General features: G+C 51.8%; 1 protein-coding gene across 4 annotated transcripts in view; it reads left to right on the top strand.

Annotated features, from left to right (window-relative positions):
* The window catches only part of MYO18B (myosin XVIIIB), a 232,385-nt gene that overhangs the window by 179,851 nt on the left and 35,560 nt on the right, over positions 1-16,974 (top strand). The window lies entirely within an intron of this gene.

The raw sequence follows: 16,974 nt of genomic DNA, 5'->3' as shown, positions 1-16,974 counted from the left end.
GGCTACAGTCCATGTGGTCTCAAAGAGTCAGACATGACTGAGCGAGTTCACTTTCACTTTTCACTTCCACTTGCAGGCATAAAGAATGCACACTGACCAATGCACACTGACCAAAGCCTGACAGAAGTGGCAGAGAACTCGGGAGACTGGGTGCAAACCTCAGTGCCGCCACTTCCTGTCGTGTGACTGGTCCAGACGCTCACCTTCTGTGTCTCTGTCATCTTACAAAATAGGGGTAGTTAGTGCAAGCCCCTCACAGCCTTTCAGGGAAGATTTAATGAGATAATGCATTTAAATGCTTATCAGCGCCAGGCACAAAGCAAACTCAGTGTCACATCATCATCATCATCATCATTGTCTTAATCTGTTCTGGCTGTTGTGACAAAACATTGCAGACCGGGTGGCTTCTAAACAACAGAAACTTAGCACTCATGGTTCCAGAGGTTGGGAAGTCCAAGGTCAGGTCTCCAGCATGGTCGCACTCTTGTGAGAGTTCTCTTCCTGGTTCATAGCTGGTGCTTCTTGCTGTGTCCTCAAGTGGTGGAAAGGTCGAGGACTCTCTCTGCCGTCTAATCCCATTCATGTGGGCTCCATCGTCATGACCTAATCCACCTCCAAAGGCCCCACCTACGAATACCATCGCCTCGAGGGTTAGGATTTCAACGGAGGAATGAAGTGCAGGCAGACATTCAGACCAAGCGGTCATCATCACTGTCACCTCCGTCATCACCGTGACCACCATCAGCATCCTAATGGTCATCCTAATCACCACCCCCCACCATCATCATCAAATCACCACCACCACCACCTCATCATCACCATGACCACCATCCCCACCACCACCACCACCATCCTCATTCTCACCCCCACCACCAGCATCACCATGAGGGGGAGACCTAGCACAGAAGAGCCCCTTGGAGAACAGACAGGCTCGGAGCTTCCGAGCAGCGGTATAAGCATAGGCAGTGGTTAAATCCTTCCCAGTTGGACAATTCTGGGAATTATCTCCCCGACATGCTACGTCCCCCTTGTGACCTGGGGTCCATAGACGCCTCCTTATCTGTGCTCAGTGTCCTGGGCACCAGTCTCATTGGGATTCTGTTCTTTGCCCAGTGTTGCCTTGCCTGCATTGCAAATAAATGACACGGAGCCCATCCTGCTGCATGTCACCCCTGGCACACTCCCACTCAGATCATTAGAAGCAACACATTCATTTCCCTAACAGCGTTCTCCTCTTCCCTCCCAAAAAGTTTTCAAATGGAAGAAGAAAGGCAGAAACAAGCTCCATCTGTCCTTGTTCAGACAGTTTTCCACAGCTGACATCCAACCCAGCTGGGCAGCCGAGCCGGGCTTCCTGTTCGCTTTTGGTGGGAGGTGACACGGTCGATGCTGTTAGTAAAGTTTGGCAGTGGTTTAGACACACAGCATCCTGCTATAGGGAGGCTTAAAAACAAACACTTGGGGAATCCTTCTGACTCCAGCCTTTGTGAGCTACTTGCTTGGGTGGGGAAAAAAAGATGACCGATGTGACTTCTCAGCAAACAAAAGGAAAAGAACTCAGGAAATAACGTGATCTTCCCTTCTTCCTGAGAGTGTGCCCAAATTTCAAGAGGTCGCACCTCATCAGCAAATGTTTTCTGTAAAGGCCAAGGTAGTAAATAGTTTAGACTTTTGCAGGCCTTACTATATTTGTCACAACTACTCCACTCTGCTATAGCACAAAAGCAGCCAGAGAATGAGTCAATGAACAATGCATGTTCCAATAAAACTTTATTTATAAACACAGGCACAGGCCAGATTTGACCCAGGGAGCCGGAGTTTGCACCTTGTTTGAAACAAGTTGAAAGGGTTTCATCAAGTATTGGGATTTGCACAGCAAACTCACAGACCTACTTTAGAGGTTCTAAGGGGCCCCACTCAGACTTGGGCCCACATTGAGGACTATTTCGCCTGGTTCAGACCACGTGTCTCCCAGGACAGCATCTGGCCTCCAGAGAGGGATTGAGAGGAGGAAGGAGCTTCAAGGGGCTGCCGCTGACATGTTCCCTGGTGCTGGGAGAAAAACTGAGGGAAACCAGTAAGAGGGCATTGGACCCATACCTGCCTTCCCGAAGTCCTGGCCCCATGAGCCGAGCAGGAGATGACCCTAAGCACCTGCAAGGGCAGGACAGACTGACCTGTGAGAGCCCAGGGCGCCGCTGCGAGGTAATGAGTCTGTTCATCCCAGAGGCTGGTGCCACTGGGCTGTAACCTTGAGATGTGCAGGGAAAAGAGACAGCAGAGAGCTCGGCGGTTGTGTTTCCTTCCTGCTGGGTCAATAAATGAATAAATGGACCGTGAGCGGCCAAGTGGCTGTTGTAATATTAGATTCCATCAAAAGGAAGATCACAGAAGTGCACAGAGGGAGCTTCCTTCCATGTCTCTGCGTCTCACCGCTGGGAGCCGGGCTTGCTGTTGTCGCGGTCTGGGCGGAGGGAGGCAGGGAGGCCAGGAACTGACACGTACTGCCTGTTTGCGCCATGGCCCACCTCGTGCCCCATCTCTTAAATCCTCACTTCGAACCCTATGAGCGAGGTGGTATTTTTTCTCTCTCACACATTTTAAAGAGGCTTGCAAGAGGTGAAGTGACTTGCCCACGGCTGGATGGCTTGGCGACAGGACATGTAATCAGTCTCTTAGGCTCTAAAACCTGTGCTCTCAGTTGAAATGCCGGTCTTTCTCAAAGCTCGAGTGCCCACAGATCACCCAGGGCTGCTGTTAAAATGTCCAACCAGAGTCAGCAGATCTGGGGCAGGGCCTGAGGGTCTGCGTGTCTGACCGGCAGCATGGTGATGTAGCTGCTGCCCGCGGTGCACGGACCTCATGGGAGTGTGGCTGCCGGCGCATCACACCCTCTCCTTATTCCAGAGCCACTGGAGTCACCAGTTGGGGAGCTTTATGTCTTTAGGATGAGGTCACACAGCGAGTGGGAAGTGGTTTGTTCAGGATTCAAGTCCACATCTGTCTTATCCGGAGTCTATGTCTTCTTAAGTCTCTCCCCCCTGTTACGCCTTTAGCTTGGCCCTCAGCTGGGGTCGATTTTGCCCCCTTGTGGAGTGTTTGCAGTATCTGGAGACATTTTTGTTTGGCACAACTTAGGGACAGCGCGCTGCTGCGTCCATCTAGCGGGTCAGAGGCCAAGGATGCTGTCTCTCAGTATCCTGAAACACCCAGGACCACTCTCCTGCCCCCGCAACAGAGAGTCATGTGGCCCCGGACGACAATAATACTGATGTCGAGAAACCCTGCACTTGAGCTCAGCCTCCTTCAGCCCAGAAAATCAAATCCATCCAGAGCCCCTCTCTGGAGAGCGCACAGTGCCCTTGCATTAGAGGAGTCAGCATGTGAAAGCGTCCCACAGAAGCGGCATGAACCAGCGAGGATCATAACAGAAACGTCCGTTTCCCAGTCGGCGGGTGGAGCCTTCCCCTACTCTGAATCGAGCCCAGGGTGTCTGGGTCTCTTTCCTCTACTCTGAATCAAGCCCAGGGTGTTGGGGTCTCTGTCACATGCTCTTGCCTCAGCAGATGGAAGTCAGTCAAGTCTAGAAACGACTACGTTAAGCTCCAGTCATTGTCACGCCTGGCTGCCCAGGGTTGATCTGTGCCTTTTGCTGTTTGTATCACCCATGCCGCTTTCTCTGACAGTAGCTCCCCGACCTCCATCTGTTCCTCGGCCAGACGGCATTGACTCTGGTCCAAGCCCAGGGAGGGCCAGAATCCAGCATTGATTGCCAATACCAATAACTCTGGTCCAGGTTCTTCCTGATCAATTCTTGGGGAGACGGTATCTAATAATACAAGACTATTGATGAGGGTTGATTTACCTAGGGAGAGGGGCGGGAATTGCTTTCCCCACTCAACCACAGTTCATTCGTGATGCTATTTTGGTTTGTTGAGAATGTCACCCTGGGCTTTGGTCACGATGAAGCCGTCAGATGCGTCTGAAAAAAGATCTGAAGAAGGAAACAGTGTGATAACGTTTCGGATGCACCCAGCTCTTCTCAGTTTACAGAGCACCTGAACGTGGGCCGAGCCTCCAGTGCTCTGTGTGGAAGATCAGGCAGGAACTGAATTGCCGCCTCCTATGAGGTTGAGGGGGCAGACTCGAGGGTGTGCTCTTTGGTGCCTGGGGAGCCAGTGCGGAGGCGGCGCCTGTTGCCAGGTCTCGAGGCCTGGGTGGGGCTCAGTCTCTCCCCTGTGCTGACCCTTGCAGGCCGTGCCTGCCTGGCACAGCTAGTGGGATGTGGTCCCGTGTTTTGGTGACTGTTGGCTTGGGTGACTTTACTCCCAGCCTGTCTTCCAACTTCTGGATCTGTAGGCAGTGTCGGCAGTCCCTGGCCAGGTCTCTCCTGGGATGTTCTGGATGCCTCTGGGTGCTGACAGGGACGAGACCGAACTTCCCCTAAGGGGTTGGCACACTGGCAGTAATGGTTCTGTCTGAGAGCAGGAAAGAGGGATGATGAGCAGGAAAGAGGGATGATGTTCATTGAGCATAAAATTTACTATGTTTTATGCAACGTTTCAAGCACTTCCATCTATGAATCCTCAGCTAGACCTACAGCGCGGCGATGCAGTCAGCACTCCCACTTCACAGATGAGGAGACTGAGGGTCAGGGAGGTGGGGGACAGACCGCCCACAGTCATGCTAGAAGCGGTGGGGCTGGGTAGCAAGCGCTTGTTTGTGTCAGTTGAGGACCCACGGTGATAAGACTGCCTACTGCCCCACTGTCAGCGTAGAGCTGGGAGAATTCAAAGCTGAAGCATTTATGGGATGGCTTCTAAGCTCCAGGTACTGCTTTAGGCATTTGGGATATTAGGCTGAGTACAGCCCTACTCAAAGGAGCTCAATATAACAGGAAATTAGAAATTTATTACAGTCTCGTGGGGTGTGTGTTTAACCCAGGGACTTGTCCCAGTGCCCAGAGATGAAAGTGACTGATTCTACCGAGGATAGCCAGAGAGGTCATCCAGAAGAGGTGGCTGTGGAATGGGTCTTGAAGGATGAATAGGAGTTCGCTTGTCAGAGCAGAGCAGCACGTTCCAGGTGGAGGAATGGCAGGTGTGAAGGCACAGAGGTGTGAAAGGGCACAGCACGACTGGGTGCTGGTGAAGACTGTGGTGATTACTGGTGTGTGGGTGCAGAGCGTGGGCATTGAAAGGAGAGGAACCTTGGAAGGTGGGTTGAGAGAAAGACTCTGGAAGGCTTGCTCAGCTCAACTGCACAGTCTGGACTGGGGGAAGTGAAGAAGCACTGAGGCTCTTAAGCAGGAGAGGACTTGATCAGATTAAAAAAGATTCTCCCCTAGATGCTGTGTGGAATATGGATTGGCGAGGGGGCTGGACTGAAGAAAGAAGAGCCAGTTTAAGACGATGAGAAGCCTCAGGAGATGGTGATGGACACTGAATTTACGAGGGGATGGAGAGCAGGAGAAGGAAGCAGAGACCAGCCCACTGTGTTGATAAGATTCTTGAGGCTCAGAGGAGGGGCTGGGGATACATAGTAATAAGTCGTTCTCACACTTCAACGTCTTTGGATGGAAATCCCAGAGGCCGGTTGAGAAATTTCAAAGTCCGATCTCTCCATTTCTGCAGTCACGTGGGGTCATGGGCTGGGGAGATCTATGAGCTTCATTTCCATTTAAATTGAAATAAGACATGTCAAAGGTGGCCTGATAATTACTGCCTGGAACAATGGCTCTCTGATGCGGGAAGCACAGTGTCGGTGTACTCCATACAGAGAATTTCTCCATCTGAGACTTAATTATGTTGATATAATTATTCGTCTGTCAGGAAAATCGGGTGGCACAGATATGTCATATTTGCGTTGGAGCAGAAAAAATGACAAGACTCGTTGGCTTTTTTCAGGAGGCAGTGGGTGGGTGGCTCTCGGAAGTGGGGAGCAGGGTGTTTGGAGTTCAGCCCAGGTCAGGATGCCTGTCTGCAGCAGCGGGCTTTGTGAGGGCCCCCCGGGTGTCAGCCTCGAGAGGGTGGGACTCCGGTGACAGTTCTGTGCCCCTTCCTGAAGATGCTGTAGGAGAAGTCAGAGGCTGGGGGTGCGTCTAGGGCTGGGAGGGCTGAGCAGTTAGAACTGTATGGAACTTTAGAGAAGTTTTATTGGCAAACCTTGTGACCCTAAGACGCACGGCAGAGTTGCCTGCCGGTGTCTCCAAGCCTGATCACGCTGCCCTCCCCCATCCCATCCTGCCAGCCCCAGAGACCCTCAGCCACATCCCCCTTCTGTGTGGGAGGGTCCCCTGCCCTCCCAGGGAAACTGTGCCTCCTGCCATGCCCCACCTGTTGGGGGAAACATGGGACCCAAAGAATCAAGTACAGAGCCCCCTTCTCAGATTGCAGCCCCAGCTCATGGCGCTGTTATAACTCAAGTAGCTGCAGCTGGGGTTTAGGCGAAAAGTGGCTTTATCCAAAGTGTGAGAACAGAGAAAGGAGAGAGGAATGCTTGCTGATGGTGAGTCGACCTGGGTGGGACCGGCTCAAGTTCTGCTTCTGCTGCCCTGGGGCCCAGCAACCTTGGCCAGGTGGCGTCCTGCCCTGAGCTCAGCCTGGGCCCCTGCTGTGTGATGGACGTGTCCACAGATGTTAGCGTGCTGCTTGGGTGTGCGTAGTGAGTGCACCTGCGACTGTCTACAGCCCGGCTCTCTATCTCCTGGATTGTGAACAGCTCATGTCACCTAAAATACAAACTTTCCAGAAAGCGATTAAGACTCTTGGGCAACAGCTGGGGGCATTTTAAAACAATCAACCAGAAACAAGAGAAGGGAAGGGAAGACGGCAAGCAGGTGCCCAGAGCCCCACGCTCTATTCTGCCTGGAGACTGATGGAGGGTCCTGATGGGCAGCTTGTGGCGGGGGGGTGGGCAGGCACCAAGGTCCCCTGCTTGTGTAAATCCATTCTGCCTTTACTATAAAACTCTTTTACCCAATTGTACATCAGATAGATGTGTCTGTACACACCTGTAGAAGTGAACACAGAATGGAAATATGGCAACACAGTCATTAAGAAGGATTGTCCCCCAGGTAACAGACTTAAGGGCATTTTTCTTCTATATTTTGGTCACGGATTGAACCTGCACCCCCTGCAGTGGATCTCAACCACTGGATTACCAGGGAAGTCCCAGGGGCAATTTTTAGTTTTGTTTTTTTTTAAATATATTTTCTAAATTCTCTTCAGTGAACCCTATTAGAACCAGAAAAGAAAGGAAATTGTGTCTCAAAAACAAAAAGAAAGAAAGATCCCACAACGTTAGTTTGTTAGGTTTGCCGTAGCCCAGTACCACAAACCAGGTAGCTTGGTGAAACAACAGCATGTTGTCTCACGTCCTGGACATGAGAAGTCTGAAATTAGCATGTTCACAGGGCCTTGCTTCCCTGAAGGTGCCAGAGGAGAGACTGTGTCGTGCCTTTGACCTGGCAGTTTGCTGGCAACCTTTGATGTTCCTACGATGCTAAGTGGGTCCCTCCAACCTTCTGTCTCCATGCAGTGCTCGTCCTCTGAGTGTTCACTTCATCTCCCCTTTCTTTGTGACCATCTCCTTTTCCAGATCTCCTTCCTCTTGTCAGGACACAGCCACTGGGTGGGACCCATTCTCATGACCTCGTTTTAACTGAATTGCCTCTGTGAAGACCTTGTCTCCATGTCCAGTTGCATTCTGAGCCACTGAGGATTAGGATTTCTACATATCTTGGGGCAGGGGGGAAGACAACAGAATCTATAAGATTCTGTTCTTACAGATTGTTCTTCTCTGTTCCGAGAAGAATTTCAGGATCCCTACAGGGTTTTCCTCTGAGAATGGGAGAGTCAATCGAGATGAGGCCTGTGTGTGAAGAAATGTCCGTGTTGCTGTGGGAACCAGCTTCTGGGAGGGCTCTCAGTGGTCCCCAGCTCTGAGTCCATACCCCTGTGTAGCCTCCTCCATCTTTTTCTTTTAAGCGTTTATGTATTATTTGGCTGCACCGGATCCTAGCTGTGGTACACGGGGCCTTTGAGCCTCTTTGCAGCACATGGCGTCTTTAGGTGCAGCATGCAGGGCCTTTTTTTAGTGCAGTACTCATACTCTGAGCTGTGGCATGCGGGATCTAGTTCCCTGAGCAGGGATGGAACCTGGGCCCCCTGCACTGGGAGCGTGGAGTCTTAGCCGCTGAACCACAGGGGATGTCTCAGCCTCCTCCATGTTGTGTCAGAGTTGGCTCGTGTGACCAGTAGATTGTCCCTTTGGGTTCTGAAAGGTCTTGGGTGTTTGCCTTGCTCTCCCTTGGATCACTTGCTCTGGTAAACCCAGCAGCCACCACATTATGCGGACACTCAAGCAGCTCAGTGGAGCCCTCATGGCTGAGGCCTCCAGCTGATAGCCTTGTCGGTGAACTTTCTTGGGAAGGACTCTCCAGCTTCAGGGAGGTCTTCAGACCAGCGTAGCCCTGGCTGACATCTTCACTAGAACATCATGATAAAACCTGTATGAGTTTCTCATCACCGTTGCAGCAAATTACTACAAACTTCATAGCTTTAAAATGACACCGTTTATTCTCTGTTAATGATAAGGTCAGAAGTCCAAAATGAGTCTCACGGGGTTTAAGTCAAGGTGAAAAGAGGCCTAGCTCCTTCTAGAAGCCCCAGGGAATGACCCGCTGCTTGCATCCTCCAGCTTGTAGGGGCAGCCAGCATTTCTTGGTTCCTGGCTGCATCACTCCGATCAGGGATTCCATCATTACATCACTGCTTTCTTCCCCAAGGACCCCCCTTGCCTCCCTTATATAAGGACCCTTTTGGTTACAATTAGGGCCCACCCAGAATATCCACAGAATCCAGGATAATCCCTCATCTCAAGATTTTTGATTTAGTGACATCTGCAAAATTCCCCTTGCCATCCAGATCCAACATATTCACATGTTTTGGGGATTAGGATGTGGGCATCTTTAGGGGCCTTATTCATCCTCCCTTAGACCATGAATCAGAACCACATAGATAAGCCACCTCTGAAATCCTGGCCCACAGAAAACCATGAGAGATAATGAATGATATTTGATATTTCAGAACGACTAGGTGTTGAGGCAATTTGTTATGTAGCAATAAATAACTAACGCAGACTGGAGGTTGTAATCTAGCATTTGGTTGTAACACTTGGCACTCATAATTCTGGATTTATTGCAGTGTCGTCCTTGAAATATGCAAGTAGAGAAGTGTGCAAATCGCAAAAGTATACAGTTGGATGAGTTTTTTTTTTTTTTTTTACAGACTGAAAACACCCTCGTCTGTCTTTAATAACGAAGCCTGGGATGTAGCCCAGATGCTTTTGTGCTCTGTACCGGTAATTCTCCTGTGTCTTCTCAGATTCATTCTCGCCCCTTCTCTGCTCTGAACCACAGGAAGCTGTTTTCCCGGCTTGCCTTCTGGTAGGTTCAGCCAGTGGAAGGCAGTGGCAGACAATAGAAAGGGAAGGGGAGGAGAAGAACCAAGGTGTTCTCCCTCTCTCACACTGCCTTGAGGAGGGGGGCAGGCCTGGCCGCAGCTCAGCCTCTGTAAGCCCGTGTCCTGTGAGGGGCCCTCCTCCCTGACAGCAGCGCCCACTGGGCAGCCCTGCCGTTGCCTGACTTCTTGCCTTTTCCTTCCAGCCCTGGGTGAGCGGTACCTTCCTGCTGTTGCTAATCTCTTCTGGCTTCTCATCTTCCCCATCACCTGGAAAACCAATTCCCTATATTAAATTCCTCTGGTTGAATGATCTAGAGTGATTTCTATCTTCCTGACTGATACAGGCTTCCTTGGAGGCATTACATTAAATCCTTCTGACTTCAACAAAAAAAGCATCATGTTCATAGAATTCATTTTCTGAAAAATGAGGCTATCCTCACTATACAGTCCCTGCAGGTTTCATATTTTCAAAGTCTTCACTTGGAAAGAAGGAAACGGGAGCATTTGTTCCGTATCAAGTACGAGCCACGGTATTAGGTATATGAGCTGTACGCAGTTTTACACTATTTCACTTGTTCCTCGCAATACTGTTTATCGTGGAATAATACTGTCATTTTTACAGATGAGAGCCTGGAAGTCAGAAAGGGTTGGTGGCTCTTGAGCAGTCACACGGCGCTTTAGGTTCACCTTGTCCTAAGGCCAGTGCTTCTCCCGCTGCTCCCACGGTGGTAGCGTTGGCATCTCCCCCTCCCCGCCCACCAGGGCGGCTCCCTAGGTGTGGTGGGCTTCAGCTTCCCTCGGTCCCATAGAGCACCCATCAGTTTCAAGGAGAAATACCCCCTACCCCAACCAACTAATAATAAGTTTCTTTTTTGAGGATTCAGGAGGCGTTTCCAGGACGATTGAGGTTATTTGAAGTGTTGGCAGGGTTGGCAGTTCCAGTTGATGCTGGCAGATGGAGCAGAGGGCAGCCCTGGGGAGAAGCACTTAGCTGGGTGGTTTAGAGTGGACTCGGGCCCCACGTTGCCTGCGATGCATTAGACGTGCCTGCCGCAGGCGAAGAAAAGGGACGGGACGGCTTGTGAGATAATTTCCTGCCCCTTTGGAAACAGGCAGGCCTGAGCTTGAACCTGTGCATCACTGTCCAGCTGGGTGACTTTGGGATCTCTGACAAGTCACTCTGTGTCTGTCGCATCATTAAAATACAGTAAAAAAACTTGCAGGACTGTTTTGAAGAGAGAGTATTGCCTAGTGACAACCAGCTTCTCCCTAGGCCTGCTTCCAGGGGGAACTTGGGCTCCTTTTCAGCCTTGCATGAGCCTCTCCTGTTGCGGAGGGTGGGCTCTAGAGCGTGTGGGCTCAGTAGCTGTGGCACACGGGGCTTCGTTAGTCATGGCACATGGGCTTAGTTGCTCAGTGGCAGGTGGGAGCTTAGTTCCCCAACCAGGGATCGAACCCACGTCCCCTGCATTGGAAGGCGGATTCTGAACCACTGGACCACCACCCTCAGTCTTAAATAAGGGAATCTGACGCGTCATTTGGGGTTTTCTAAGGGGTGCCCCAGCTCTTTCTCAGAGTGGGACTGAGCACTTCCTGCCAGTGCTCACTCCATTGCCATCATGGCTTGGGAGCTCTCGCCAGGACACTACTCACGGGGCCCTCCTCCCAGGCACGTGGCCTTTGCACAAGTTAAGTGAAACTGTGGTTCCTCGCACCTCACCCCACAGAGGCAGTAATTCCGCTGGGACTTTGTGGTAGTATTCTCGGGTTACTTTTATGGGTTTCTATTGTATATGACTCCGAGGGTTCTTATAAAGATGATGTGAGAGAAGGTTTTTCAGACACTTAGCGCCATGCTTGCCCATGTGAGAGACAGAAATAAATGGGTTCATTTATTACTTATTCACAGATACTTGTTAACTACATGCTGTGTGTCAGACTGGGAATACTTGTGTGTGTATCTATAAATACACATGTGCACACACATTCACACATATACACATTTATATATATTTATGTTTTCATATACTATATGCATGCGTTATGTAAACATGCATTTGTATATATTTCTACAGCTTATGTATGTGTGTATAATTTTCTTAACACCAGGCTCTGTAAATAAAGTTTCTATTTGTCTTTAGCACATCAAAACCGAATAACGAGATGATTTCTCATCAGGGCTTGGGGATGTTTCCAGATAGTCTGCTCTGTACTATAAACTCGCTGTGCTGTGCTCAGTCGCTCAGTCATGTCCAACTCTGTGACCCCATGGACTATAGCCCACCAGGCTCCTCTGTCCATGGGAGTCTCCAGCCAGGAATACTAGAGTGGGTTGCCATACCCTTCCCCAGGGGATCTTCTCAGCCCAGGGATCGAATCCAGGTTTCCTGCATTGCAGGTGGATTCTTTACCATCTGAGTCACCAGGGAAGCCCATGCTATAAACTAGGTAAAATTAACTTTGGGAAGCCTTGTGGGATACCTCCGAAGGTGAACAAGGCAACCTCCAGAGCCGCAGAAAGTGACATATGAGAGTCCCGTGTGTCTGCAGACAGAAGAGGGGCCTATGAAGGTGGAGATGCCCTGGGAAGAGGAAGCAAACGATGGTTTTAAATATTAGCCTCTAATTGAACCTCACAAGAGGAGACGATGTTAATTGCAGCCACTAATTATTGTATGAACTGCTCCCTACATGAGCAGCTACACACAGCGTGTTCCAGGGGGAGCAGCTTGGGCGTTTAACAAGAGTTGATGAGTCTCTCACATGATGCAAGGGTGGCCAGCACATACGCATACCACGTGGTTTGGTGATGTCTGTATGCATGGTGTGTGTTGTGTACAGCTAAACGAGTAGCACCCTGTCCCTCCTTGACTCACCTCTTACAGTCATGCAGTAACACCATCACTCAGTCCTAAGACATCTTGAGTTGCCTGCTCTGTTCTAGACTCAGCAATACAGGTAGATTAGGGCCCTAGAAGAATGATGCTCTGTAGAAGTTAGGATTTTGTCTATATCTCCTGCACCTGGATCAGTGCTGGCACATAGTTCATGCTCAAAAAATGTTTATTGAACGAATGATATGTAATATGCATATATACATACCTACATATATATAATGAATATGTACTTTATGTTAGTGTTTTATGTCTATTACAGTGTATGTATCACTCCCAGGTGGTACTAGTGGCAAAGAACCAGCCTGCTAAAGCAGGTTCAATCCCTGGGTCGGGAACATGCCCTGGAGGAGGAAATGGCAACCCACTCCAGTGTTCTTGCCTGGAGAACCCCATGGACAGAGGAGCCTGGCAGGCTGCAGTCCATAGGGTTGAGAAGAGTCAGACACGACGGAAGCTACCGGGCACGCATCGCTGTGTTCCAGCTACAGAGTAATATGGACATATGGGTTATTTGTTAGCGGGTTTCTGCTGTATACATCTTACTGTCTAAGTAGTTTTGTAACCTAGTTTTTCCTCCAGCTTCTTCCTGCCCCATGTCCCTAAAAGAGAGAAACACAGAAGACCACAAGCTTACCCTTGGCCTCAAAAAGCAACCTCATTTGTGTAGCGGCAGTCCTGACCGATTGCTGGTCTGGGAGGTGGAAGAAGTCCCAGCCCTCCCTCATGCCCTCTTCTCCTGGTGCCCCCCTCCCGTGTCTCTCGAGCTGTCTCTGGCATGGGCTTGTTTTGTCTGCCTCCAAGACTGGTGGGGCCGCCGCATCCACTTCGCCTAATGACTTGGTCTCTGCAATCAGCGGACTACCTGGTTTTTGAGCTGAAGCAGGAAAGGTGTGCTGATTGCTGATTACACAGACTCTGAATTTCCCAAATCCGTCTTCTTGGGAGGTTTCTGCTGAGCGTGATGTGCTGCTGCTGCTGCTGCTAAGTCGCTTCAGTCATGTCCGACTCTGTGCGACCCCATAGACGGCAGCCCACCAGGTTCCCCCGTCCCTGGGATTCTCCAGGCAAGAACACTGGAGTGGGTCACCATTTCCTTCTCCAATGCATGAAAGTGAAAAGTAAAAGTGAAGTCGCTCGCTCGTGTCTGACTCCTAGCGACCCCATGGACTGCAGCCTACCAGGCTCCTCCATCCATGGGATTCTCCAGGCAAGAGTACTGGAGTGGGTTGCCATTGCCTTCTCCAATGCATGAAAGTGAAAAGTGAAAGTGAAGTTGCTCAGTCGTGTCCGACCCTCAGCGACCCCATGGACTGCAGCCTACCAGGCTCCTCCATCCATGGGATTCTCCAGGCAAGGGTACTGGAGTGGGGTGCCGTTGCCTTCTCCAGAGCGTGATGTGCATCCCCAGGCAAATTGGAGGGTGGAGCCCAGAGGGCAAGGGGTGTGGTGGAGAGTGAGGGGGTTGCGGCAGGTCCCCGGAACCACCTGCCTCATCTGTCTGTGGATGGTTTTCTTGTTCTCGACTCTCCTTGCTGTCTAGCTAACTTCGACTCTTCTTGCTGTCTAGCTAACTCACTCTTTAAGCTGCCCGTGCTTTCCACCCCTGCTTCTCCTCTGCAGATGGTGAAAAGCTTTCAGAGGCCTGCATTCCAGCCTCCTTATTCTCTGTGTGACCTTGGCGGACCACCTCAGTGCTGCAGGGACACCCACCCGGTTGCTGCTTGTTCTCTCAGAACTAAAAGATAGTAACGCCTCTGCTGGCCAGGCCTTTCCTCTCTGCCACGCTCATTCTGTGCTCACAGCAGCTCTGTGAAGGGGCCGCTGCTGCCTCCATCTTACCCATGGGGATCAGAGAGGTTGAGTAACTTGCTGAAGGTCACACAGCCTGTGGGTGGGAGAGCTTGGATTTGAACCCAGGCATCCTGGCTCCAGAGCCTACTTTCATGATCATGATAATGCGGATCGGACCCACCTCAGGTCCCCATTTCCTCTGCTCAGCTGCTTAGTCCCAGCCCAGAGCCCCCCGTCCCTAAGACCCAGCACCTGCGCCATCCCTGTCCTCCAGGAGGGCCCCTGCAGGGCAAGGTTGGAGGGCCTCCTCTGCATGATGTTGGCATGGGCCAAGGTCACCCAAGCACAACTGGGAGGGGACGTCTGGGCTCCTCTCGCTTGGCTCACATGGCACAGGGGCCTCACCTGAGAACCCAAGACCCAGCTGCCTGACTTTGTGGTCTCTTGACTGTGTGACCGTGGGCAGGTCTTTTTGCTGCTCTGGTGCTCAGTCTCCTCATCTCTAAAAGGAACATTCACCACGTGCCTGGCATGGCCCTGAGGTGCCTGGCATGCCTGACGTGCCTGGCATGGCCCTGACGGGGCCGTTGGGTAGCATCTCTGTGTCTTAGAAACACACTGATGCCTCGTCCCCTCGCTTCCCAGGGACGCTGTCATCCTGGCCCACTAGCGAGGAGCTGAGCTTGGGCGACGCCCCTGCCGTCTCCTGGGATTGTGCGCCCAGCCGTCTCCCGGTGTCTCGATGAGCTGACAAGCACCCCCTCGCCGCCCCACAGTGTGTTATTTCCTCTGACAGTCCGCCAGCCTCCTGCCTGGGGGCCCCCGTCTCAGACCGCCTCTCACCTCATCAGCACCAAGCTGGGGATTTCACAGCTGGCAGTTTCAATCAGCCGTGGTGTTCCACCAGCCCCTGTGCGCACCCCCCACCTCTCCACGCCGCCCCTTCCCTCGTCAGCTGGGCTTGACCCTTCGGCTTCCTCGGTCTTTGCTCACTCTCTCTCTCAAATTGAAAAAGACACACAATCAGGGAAAAGGCACAGACTTACAATACCGTGGATGGACCGGCTGGCCTGCTACAGGGATCTGAATGTGTCCCTGCAAAGGGAGCCCTGGGCCTCGCTGGCTTTCCCAGGGGCAGGCAGACAGAGCCCCAGAAAGATCACTGGCCAGTGAGCGAGGCAGACCAGAGGTTTTCCCCTTGCTGCCCCAAGTGACTTCCCTGGCCTCAGTTTCCTCATCTGCAAAATAAAAGCCATCCCAGGCTCAGAGAAGGGTTGTACTGTTGGTGAGTCTCAGGGGGAGCTGAGAGCCGTACTTAAATGGACCCAGAGTCCTTACATTTTCACCCTTCACGCTCTTATCAGTTGGTATATACCTGTTGCCTAAGACAACAGTCAAAAAGAAACTTGACCTAAGAGCAGCTTGAAGGAAAATCCTATCCCTCACCCACCTTTGCTCCTATCTGTAAATATTCTCAGCTCTCCACTGCTTTCCCAGCTGCACATGTGCTGTTTGCATGGAGACCTGGGCGTCGTATTTTCTGTTCTTTTCTGCTTGCTTGACATTATTTTGTGAAGGGTTCCCCGATGGCGCCACCCTGATTGCTCGTGTTGGCTTCTGTCTGAGCATCAGAGCGACGCACTGCATCGCGGTTTCCCTACCAGTCCCCGTGGCTGGGCAGCGGGGCGGCTCTCGGGCTCTTGGTGCCATCAGTAGCTCCATTCCAAGCGTCCTTGGGTCCAGGGCCTTGCTCTGCACCTCCCCCCTTTTTAATGTTTATTATTTATTTTATTGTTGGTTGCACTGGGTCTTCACTGCTGCATACTGGCTTTCTCTAGTTGCAGTGCATGAGCGTCTAATTGCGGTGGCCTCTCTGGTTGCAGAGCGCAGTCTCTAGGTGCACAGACTTCAGTAGTCGTGACTCGCAGGCTCAGTAGTTGTGACACACGGGCTTAGTTGCCCTGTGGCGTGTGGGATCTTCCCAGACCAGGAGTTGAACTCGTGTCCCCTGCGTTGGCAGGCAGAGTCTTAACCTCTGGACCAGGAGGGAAGCCCTGCTCTGCCTTTTGACTCTTCCCCCCGCTAGGATTAGCTCCCAGAAGGTGGGTCTCTGGGTTGAACCCAGAGTTTCTCAGGCTGGATGCTGGTGACACTCTTGTGAAGTAATCGGTCCTCAGTGGTGGGGGCTGCTCTGTGAACTGAGGATGCTGGACAGCACCTTTGGCCTCTGCTCTGCGAGAGGCCACCAGACCCCCATGTCACAACCAGCAACGCCTCTACACAGTGTCCCCCGGAGGGCAGACTTACCCTCAGCCGACAGTCATTGTGCGAACGGGGAGCCGTGTGTGGAAAACGTTACACATGGCAGTCAGAGGCTTTCCAGAGAGTCTGGATAAAATCCAATTAGGGCGGAAAGTAACTGGATGAGCACAGGTGGAGTCTGCTGCACCCGCCTCAGTTCCAGCTCGAGTTCCATTCAGGCCTCCCCCAGGCCTCAGCTCTTCATCTGCGAAGTGGGGACAGTGATAGAGCCGCGTGCCAGGCTCGTGAGCAGAGAGTGAGGGCAGGAGCCCAAAGCGCTGAACGCAGCGCTGGGCATGGAAAGGTCTCAGGACACATCAGTGGTGCTGGCCAGCTCCAGAGGGAGCCCCACTGGGGTTTCTGTCTTTGCCCGTGCTGCCTTTGAGGGTAGCGGGAGGGCTGAGGGAGCCTGGGTGGCAGAGTTGAAAGGGACCCGCTCTTCTGCCCTCCCCGCAACCTCCCGCTCCACATCCACCCCGGGGCGGGACTCAGCCTCCAGAACCAGCCTCAGCGGCTCTCCT

The sequence above is a fragment of the Bos indicus x Bos taurus genome, chromosome 17, assembly GCF_003369695.1.
Source record: "Bos indicus x Bos taurus breed Angus x Brahman F1 hybrid chromosome 17, Bos_hybrid_MaternalHap_v2.0, whole genome shotgun sequence".
Taxonomy (NCBI): Eukaryota; Metazoa; Chordata; class Mammalia; order Artiodactyla; family Bovidae; genus Bos; species Bos indicus x Bos taurus.
This window is presented reverse-complemented; position numbering and strand designations above follow the sequence as displayed.